We start from the raw sequence: 9751 nt of genomic DNA on the forward strand, positions 1-9751 counted from the left end.
CTGGAGATGCAGTTGGGGGAAACTTCAATGCATTTGCCTAAGGCAGCCTCTGATTACTTAGTTTCTGCTTCAATAACGATTAATTTTGTGTGGACCCAGCTCCCGTCAAACTCATTTTTTTTTTTTCCACACTGATTTCTTAAATGCAATTGGTCACGGGGCTGTCTGTGACTTCATGTCTGCAAAATCTAACCCGTTCCATCTTTGTCGTTGTTTTATTTCTCTGACTGTAAACGCGCAGTCGCCTGTGTGCCTGCACTGTTGTTTTATGTGTCCCCCCCCCCTTTCCCTTGAGCATGGAAACCCAGCCCGATCTCCTCCCAAATTGGGGACAGTGGGGCCAATGAGCAGGTGCTTTGGAATACAGCAGGCTCAGGTGCAGGACCATCAATCTCCAGGAAGAAGGAATTGCAAATACCTGGAAAGCGCTCCCCTAATTCAAACAATTTCACATAGCTCAGGCCTCTCCAAATACCCCGTAAATAAAAGACGGCAGCTGGCAGGATTTTTAAACCAGAGACCATGCACCGCTCTTTCTCCCCATCCCTTCATTTCTACAGTGTATCTGTCCATCTTTTTCTTATCTCTATTTTTACATTTCATTACCCTCCTGCTCTCTCTCTCTCTCCCTCCCTCCTCCCTTCCCTCCCCCTTCTCGCCTTCCCTGAAAAACACATTTCTATCTGGCACAGAAAATAAACTCAGATTGTGGGTAGTTATGTTAATCTAATTCAATCCTCAGCGGGTTAAGAGTGAAATTCTAATAGTGGAGCTGTTGAGGGCTTTTTTGTTAATGGCTTGGGGATTACATTGAGTTAAAGGCTCATTTCCTAATCAAACAGAGAGGGAGAGAGTGACTCCGAATATTTATGAGTCTCCCAGTGAGAGTTTAAACATTCAACTCCAAAAGCAGGGTTTCTGCAGGAGGAAAGAGTTAAAACCCCTCAGGGCTGCTGGGGAAAAAAAAAAAATTAAACCAGTTAAGCCATCAGCATTTTCAGGCTGCTGTACAACTTCAGCAAAGTGGAAGATGGGGAGAGGGGAATCGTTCTACAAAGCAAGAATGGAAACTATGGCAGGAGCTCTGAAGCCAGAGTCAGCTGATGTGCTCAGAAAAAGTCCCCAGCAGCACAGCAGATGCGGATCCTCCGTTAACCAAGGGTCTGGAGGGGATGTGCGCCTCCAACTCCCCAAATCAATTCTCCTCCGCCAGTCCAGAGGTGAGAACATGGAGACAGGAGTACGGCTCAATTTTCCAGCAACTGGAGAGTTCCCCTGCTGCCTGGTGGAGCAGGTGGAGAGGATTCGCCCCCACTTCGGTCCTGAGGCTGAACCTCTGTGGGCTGTCCCCCCTTCTGGAGCAAATTCACAGCTCCACCAGCCCCTCCTTTCCCTTTTGCTCTGTGGTTGGGTCCGGGTCCCTGGTCCCCGTGTCCTGCTCTCTGTATACCAGGACCTCAAAGCCCGTCTGGTTCACTGTTCCCGGGAGAAAGCTAGGTGGAGATCTCAGGGATCTTCAGCCAGAGAAGGCGAGGAGCAACCTGGCCAAGGTCGAGCAATGTCAAGGCAAAGCTGAGGTCAGGAGTCTAAGTTCTCCACACATTCTGGCTGCCCTCTCCCCTCGTTCTCTGGGGTACAGCGGAGGAGAGGGGAAAGTCAGAGCCATATGGCTGCCCAAACGTGCCCTGGCTCTCCTGGAGTGTGTGGTCTCCTGCTTGGGAAGGAAAAGCAGGAACCCCTGATACAGAAGGATTCTGAATGCTCTGTGGACACCTGCCTTTCTTTTCTGCCACCAACCAAGTGAGCACTTTCTAGTCCTTTCACCTGGGCCTATTTTCCCCGCTTCATGAGATTAGCAGAGGCTCCAGACAGCGGACTTTCTATCAGTGGAGGCCCCTGGCTTTCTGTTTCCCCCTTTTCCCTGGGCACTGCTCCTTCTCTTAGTACTTCATGCTCAGTGGCCCGTGAGTCCTCTTGCACTTGCCCTTGCTGGAGTCAAGATGGCATTTATAAGGACGCCTGGGTGGCTCAGTCAGTTCAGCATCTGCCTTCAGTTCAGATCATTATCCCAGGGTCCCGGGATCAAGCCCCTAGTCGGGCTCTGCTCAACAGGGAGTCTGCTTTTCTTTCTCCCTCTGTCTGCCCCTCCCGCCTGTTTGTGCTCTTGCTCACTGTCTCTCTCTCTGTGTCAAATAAATTAAATCTTCTTTTTAAAAAAATGTGATTTATAGCCCATCTACATCAGCTTTGCTGTGAAAACTACCTTACATGGGTGACATCCCCCTCTTCCTGGAGCACTCAACAGATCTCCCTCCAGTATTGCATTCATCTCTAGGGTGTGATTGTGGGTCTCCCTCATTGCACCAGACACTCCCCAAGGGCAGCTACAATGTCATTACGTCCAGCTCATCACTGATCATTCCCGCCCCTTCCCTACCAGGTACCTCTCATGGATGGCACAGAGCTGTGGTCGAGAGCACACACTCTGAGCAGGCAGCCAGGGTCTGAACCCTGGCACCACACCTCTTCTCAGCTCCCAGACTTGAGCTAATTAATCCCTTAAGGCCTGAGTTTTCCTATCTGCTAACTGGGCATCATTATAGAGCCTACCTCACAGGGTTGTCATACCACTAAAGACAGGCTCCCACACCTCCCACTAAGGAGCTACGTCTTAATCAGCTTGGGCTGCAATGACAACGTACCATAGCCAGGTGGCTTAGATGACAGGAATGTAGTTCTCATAGTTCTGGAGCCAGAAAGCCCAAGATGAGGGTGGTGGCGTGATCAGGTTGGGTGAGGACCCTCTTTATAAGCCAATGGCATTCTCATTCATCTTCACAGGGTGGAGAGAGCAAAAGCACTGGTCTCTTCCTCTTCTTAGAAAGACACTAATCCCATCATGGGAGCCCCCACCCTCATGACCTCATCTAAACCTAAACACCTCCCCAACGCCCCACCTCCTAAGACCATCGCATTAGACATCAGAGCTTCAACATATGAACTTTGAGGGAATACAAACATTCAGTTTGTAACAGGCTATTTTCCTGAATGTTGGTGGGTGGAATCCTGGATCAGCAAGACTTCCAGTCTCAACCGCCAATGAACTATTCCACAGGTAAACCAGAGATCAAGGCCTATCAGGACACCCACCACCACCACCAATCTGGAAAGAACTAAGAGCCTTTAAACCACTGTGGGAGGGGGTCCCCAGGTGGCTGAGCAGTTTAGCGCCTGCCTTCAGCCCAGGGTGTGATCCTGGAGACCAGGGATCGAGTCCCACGTCGGGCTCCCTGTGAGGAGCCTGCTTCCCGCTCTGCCTGTGTCTCTGCCTGTGTGTGTGTGTGTGTGTGTGTGTGTGTGTGTGTGTGTGTGTCTCATAAATAAATAAATGAAATAAAAAAAAAAAAACCACTGTGGGAGAACAGAGGATGGAAACTGGGCTTTGGACAGCAGTCCTAGGTGTGGGGAAGAAAGCCAGGCTCTTTTTTGCTCCATAGAACCAGAGTCTGGTCAGCTCTCCTGGCCCTGCTCACGTTGAGACAAGCAGTTTTGTTCTAAGGTCCCCAGGTCACTCCTGCACCCCTCTCTACCCTCCACTCTTAGAGGGCAGTTTGGGCTTTATCCACCAAGCAAGGCCAGGCCAGTCCTGGTTGTGAAGTCAACAGGGCTGTGTTGTGAGAGCAGCAGGTGCCTTTTCTGTCCTCCTCTCAACACGATTGCTTGACAAGTGAATCCAATTGCTGAGTGGGCCCCACCGCAGTTCCTGAAGAGTTGTCCTCTCATGGATGCCCCCGGTTCCAAAGTCCTCAACACTCCTTCTGTTTCTCTGTGTAGGGACTTCCTATGCTGCGAGGCAATGAGCCCTACTCCTTTTCTTTCCCCACTGATAAACCATGTATTTCCTGATTGAAGCAGGGATCCAGACTGTGAATCCCGGTGCCACTCAAACTGACGAGGTGCCCACATTGTTCTCACTGCCCCCTTCTTTGGTCTCCCTCCTAGATTTGGGGGTACCACTACTAAAACCCTGGAATCATCACTGCCTCCCCTTTGCCTCCTCACTATGCATCTTTGAAATTCCTCGGTGCCTAGGACAGTGCCTGGCACATAGTGTGTGTTCCATCAACACATGCAAAGTGAGTTGCATGGAGTTGCTTGTCTCAAGGGGGCATCTCTGATCCCTTAATTGTGGGAGGAGTGATTGGAAGTTGCAAATGTCCAGCTGCCTTAACTACATTAAACTGTGACCCATGGATTGTGGTTCTTGCCTCAGCACCTCTCCCCTCTGTCCCTCCTGCTTTCATGTTCCTCTGGCCAGATAAAAAATAAAAATAAAAAAAGAGGGATGTCTTTTATTTAGATGTGCACAAACCTTCCTAGGAATTTTATTCTGTTCTGTAAAGAAGCTTTGTCTAAGCCAATGTCAGATTTAATTGCTAAACTGGTATCTCTCCTGTGACTGTTCCCCTCGTTTGTCATGCCCTGTCCTCTCCCCTTTCTGGGCTATACTTACCTGCCTCCTCTGGCTGCTCACACTCTGGGGGGCCCTCGTTCTCTTCCCGCTTTAACCACGGTGGTCCCGGGTGGTATACATAAGAGGGAGGCCTGCCTTCTGAAGTGTTCCAGAGTGTCTGCTTCCATTAGCATAGACAAGGCTTTTGAAAGGTGGCAAGAGAGGAACATCATCTTAGGCACCAGATTCTTCCCAAAAGAGTATTTCTGCTCTCTTTTGGAAGACAGTAGATAAAAACTCAGGCTGCTAAGAGTTAAATGATAGCAATGAAAGGTCTAGGCAACTCCTGGGGGCTGGGAGCTGGCTGAGACAATTGATTAGCTTGGCTTAGTGATCCTTCCAGCAATATTCAGGAGTGAAACTATTGCTGATTAGGCCATGTGTGAGTGTGTGTGTGTGTGTGTGTGTGTGTGTGTGTGTGTTAGGGTTCAAGGCAGTGATGGGGTAAGATAAGATCTGAGAAAGAAGAATTGTTTGTTCCTAAGTCAGTCCCAGAACTGACCCATCACCCCACATACATCCACAGTTATATTGAGACTTCGTGTGTGTACAGGTCAGCCGGGGACAGACAACTTCTGGCAAATCTAGAATTATTTTGAAATAAAAAGTTTGAAAAGGGGGATCCCTGGGTGGCGCAGCAGTTTGGCGCCTGCCTTTGGCCCAGGGCGCGATCCTGGAGACCCGGGATCGAATCCCACGTCGGGCTCCCGGTGCATGGAGCCTGCTTCTCCCTCTGCCTATGTCTCTGCCTCTCTCTCTCTCTCTCTGTGTGACTATCATAAATAAAAAAAAAAAAAAAAAAAAAGTTTGAAAAGGGAAGGGGGTGGCTCCTGAGTGGCTCGTTGATTAAACATCTGCTTTTGGCTCAGGGGGGGTCCTGGGATCAAGTCCTGCTTTGGGTTCCCTGCTCCATGGGAGGTCTGCTTCTCCCTCTACCCATCCCCCCTACTCACGTTCTCTCTCTCTTAAATGAATAAATAAAATCTTTTTTAAAAAAGCTAAAAAACAAAGTCTGTTGGAAGGAGGTCAAATGTTGAGGGCTGCTTGCATCTATAGCTTCGGTGGGCAGAGGAGCAGACAGGTGCCGTGGACAGAGGCAGGGACCAGGTGGGCCCAGCCCAGGTCCCACCTCAGACCAGTGATAATTAAGATGCACATGCTCTCAGGACCTCAGTTCCCTGATCATAAAATGATGGACTGGAAGAGGTCTCTTGGACCCTCCCACTCTAAACGTTGACCCTTAAAACTGTGGTTCATGACGGAGCCAACATATTGTGCTCTTAACTGAACCACAGGTCTGCCAGCCTATGTCCCTTTAATGCAAGGCCACGGGCCCATGGCTTTTCTCTGGCTTCATGCCTTGACCAACCTCATACAGTTCCTATTATCTATCATTTTCCTCAGTTTGTTCTTTCTCCTCAGCTCCCCCTGTATGGAAGTACATCTGGGCGGTGAGTGAAAAACTGGTCAGGCCCACTTGCCCCAGAACACTTTATAAACTCTGCATTTTTTATTTTGTTTTTAATTTGTAGAGATTATTGTTTCACACCTCTGAGGTCCTAACATTCTTCCCCACAATCCTCCACCCCAGGAGTTCTGGGTACCTGCTCCTTGGGGTTTGCTCAAAGTCCTTCTGTAGCCTCAGAAGAGAGGAGCATGCTGGGATTTGGAAGAGGCTTCCTAGTCAGGGCGACCTCACCAAATACCTAACCCCTCCCTGCCTTCACCCACGGAGAAGGGGGCAGAAACCTGCTCTGAGTGCCTCAGGGACATTGGTGTGAAGCTAAAAAAAGAATCAGAGTGTAAACATTCCTTTGAAATGGGACATGGGAGCCCCTGGGTGGCTCAGTCGGTTAAGCATCTCCCTTTGGCTCAGGTCATGATCTCAGGGTTCTGGGATCAAGTCCCGTGTCGGGCTCCCTGCTTGGCAGGGGGCAGAGGGGGGTCTGCTTCTCCCTCTCCCTCTGCCCCTACTCTCTGCTTGTGTTTTTTTTTCTCTCTCTCTCTCTCTCTCTCTCAAATAAATAAGTAAAATCTAAAAGGAAAAAAACAAAACAACATTGAAATAGAAAGTGCTTACCAGTCTTAGACTAACTTGGTCCCCTAAGATGAACTCCATGAAGTAGTCTGGGTGGTGACTACATAAGGCTTTAGAGCCATGCTGGACTCCTGTCCCCCTGTACTAGTTGTGACCCTGAGCAATTTCCCCAGCCTCTCCACCCCACACCCAACTTCATCATCTGTATAATGGGCATGATGAGAGCATCTTCCCCATGGGGTCATTGTGAGGATTAAAGACCTACACAGAGGCCTTCAGAGCGGTGGCTCCTAGGTGATAAGCTCTCAGAACCATTGTTGTTGATGTTGGTGCTGATGACGGCTTACAGATACAGCAGAAAGTGCTCCTCGCAAGGTGGTTTAGAGACCCACCCCAGCCCTCCACAATTCCCTGCTTCCATATCCCGGAACCAAGTGAGCATCCTCCCAGTGCCTGCCTGGGTCTGGAGAGATGTGGCCAAGCTTTCCAGCCTTCGTGGAGACCTGCTCTCCATTCCCTCGCAGAGTCCAGGAGTGAAAGTTGGAAATGGTTTAGATGGTCTTGTGCATCTCTAAGTGTTGTGGAGTCCGTCACTGGAGTGTAGTTTCTGCACAGGGTGAATTCCTCCTCTTCGTACAGTGTGACCAAGCATGGATGGCTTGTCTTCCACATATTCAGGGGTGCATCTCTAGGGGATACTCCTCGAGGAAAGAAGAATGCGAGTAGGTAAGGACAATTTCTGATGTCTCCGAGGCAGTCCAATTTGTATACTTCAGGGGACTTGTAGAACTGATATCACACTCTTAGGGGCAAATTCCGAATCCAGGCTTGTGACTGGCCTGTGTTTCTATGCACACGTGTGCACGTTAAGGGGACCGTGGTCAGCCATCCATGACTCTCTTCTTTCCCCCACCTCAGGCTGAGAGTAATCTTGAAGGAACATGTAATTACTATTTACTCTAGGGCACTCAACTGAGAACACCCTCATGTAATGACTCTTGAGTTAATTCTGCCTTCAGACGCCCATCTGCTGTTGCTCCTTCGGAAACCAGTGGCAACAAAGCACCACTCTTTAGCCCGGGGGAAAAGATCACTAGGTGGATCTTAGTCCCTGTGAGTTCAGGCTTTACTCTTGAGCAACAGAAATATGGTGGTAGCATCCTTCTCGGGCAAAATTTTCACTCAGATTTCTGCACTTAGTGATAGAAGCTTCAAAGCAGAAGCAACTGTTAGTCTAATGAGCAGCGTTGGTGGATTTGGACAGTCAGCAGCATTGATAAGGGAAGGGCATTCAGAAAGATTCTAGAGACAGGACTGTAGCATTTATATAAAGTTGAAACGTGCAGAGATGCTCGGCATTGCCTAGGGGTCAGACATTGCCATACACGAGAGTGAGAAACACCAACTCCAGGAGAGGAAGGCTGAGAGCCTATTAGAGTGCATTCTTGGGACGCCTGAGTGGCTCAGTGGCTGAGTGGCTGCCTTTGGCCCAGGGCGTGATCCTGGGATCTGGGATCAGGTCCCACATCAGGCTCCTTGCAGGGAGCCTGCTTCTCTCTCTCTTTCTGTCTCTCTCTCTGTCTCTCATGAGTGCATTCTCTATGCCCAGTTGCCAAGTGTGCGTGCTTGCTTTGGCTTCCTTAGCCTCCTCTCCTGCTTTCTTCCCCCATTTATTTTTGGGGATGATTTTGCCTCATCAATGACGGTCGGGAATGGGGGCAGAGGGAAGGCAAGCGGATGCTTGATAATGAAACCTGTGGAATCTATTTGCTAAAAATATCAGAAATATTACCTTGAAATAGGACACTCTACTGATGTAGTTGGACACTGTTGTGGAGGCTACCAAACTGTTTACGGAAACATAACTGATTTTTATGGCAGCATATTGAGCAAGCCTTTAGAAGAACTTCCAGAAGGCCCTTGTTCTAGGCCTAGCTCTCACACTGCCTGATAGCTTTGTCCAAGCCACTTGATCTCTCGCTGCCTCTGTTTCTCTTTACCTATGAAAGGAATGAGTAGACTAGCTGACCTCTTCTGGGTGCTGAACTTCTGTGTCCCACCCAGGCAGTGATCATCTTCACAACAGTCTCACAACTGTTTGCAGGGTGGTTTCCTGGTTTCCCCTCCAGAATGAAGGCTCTGAGCAGGGACTGGTGGTCCTATCCCCCAGGGCAATCCCTCAGCATGAGTCTCTCAACATGACTTTGAATGTTCTAATGAAATAAAGGACTTAAGTAAATGCCAGCCCCCCAACCCCCACCCAACTCAGTATCGACTTGGCTGTTTCAGAAATGCCATTATCCTTAATGGCTCCAGTGTCTACTTTCTGTGTCCCCCTCACTGGTGGTTCATGCCTCCATGGTGTAAATTGGAAAATCTTTTTGCAATATGTAAATTGAGCTGCCTAAAACCAACCCACCGAAAACACCTTTTAGGAAGGACATTATTTCCCATCTGCCACAACTACTTCTCTACTTGTCGATTCTACTGTCTGTTTCTGTTCTTTTCCCCCCTCTCTCTATCATATCCTATTAATTTAAAAATATTACATTTGGAGGCTTGCTAAATAAAGAGATCTCGGAGCACAAAGTGTCCTTATCCATTTTCTGGGTCCCTATGTGCTTCCCTGTAAAGATTTTTTTTCTTATTTTTTACTAAATGGCCTTGATTTCTATCATTAATCACTGTGTGACAATTCTTTTTACTGCATCTAACTTATTTCTAGAATATTCTCCCATAAGTCCTTACCTCTACTTCGATTGAGCCCTTGTGCCACTTCTCACTTCTGTATTTGCCATTTCATAAACTTAGAAAGGGATTCCTTTATATGTTGGACCCTTGATCCTGGCCCTTTCCTAGCCCCCCCCCCCCCCAATTTCCCAGAAGAACGGCTCTTACAATTGGACTTTCACTGCTCAGGTGGTCTTGGATCTCTATCATTTCCATACTGAGCCTGGGGACATGCTTTGTTCTCTACTGCCTAAAACCTCATATTTCCTTCAACTAGCACCTTTCACACTGCGGATGAACCACATTAGGAATTGAAAGCCTTAAAAAAATCTTCAGTATCTCTCTTTTGTGCTCTGTTGTGAAAGATTCCACTTTTCTCCCCTGACAATAATCTCAGCACACGTTAACCGTACTATTACCGGATACCGAAGCGTGATATCTCCTTGAGACATTGCTGCTTTATTTTTCAG

At 48.5% G+C, this 9751-nt stretch overlaps 1 long non-coding RNA gene across 1 annotated transcript; it reads right to left on the minus strand.

Annotated features, from left to right (window-relative positions):
- Positions 1-651: 651 nt before the first annotated feature.
- Positions 652-6727, minus strand: LOC140639446 (uncharacterized). Its single transcript, XR_012036162.1, has 4 exons — positions 6594-6727; positions 4514-4655; positions 2703-2833; positions 652-1282 (listed from the first exon to the last, which is right to left on the minus strand). It is a non-coding gene; the product is annotated as an uncharacterized lncRNA (long non-coding RNA).
- Between the last annotated feature and the right edge of the window lie 3024 nt (positions 6728-9751).

Source organism: Canis lupus, chromosome 9 (genome assembly GCF_048164855.1).
Source record: "Canis lupus baileyi chromosome 9, mCanLup2.hap1, whole genome shotgun sequence".
Lineage (NCBI taxonomy): Eukaryota > Metazoa > Chordata > Mammalia > Carnivora > Canidae > Canis > Canis lupus.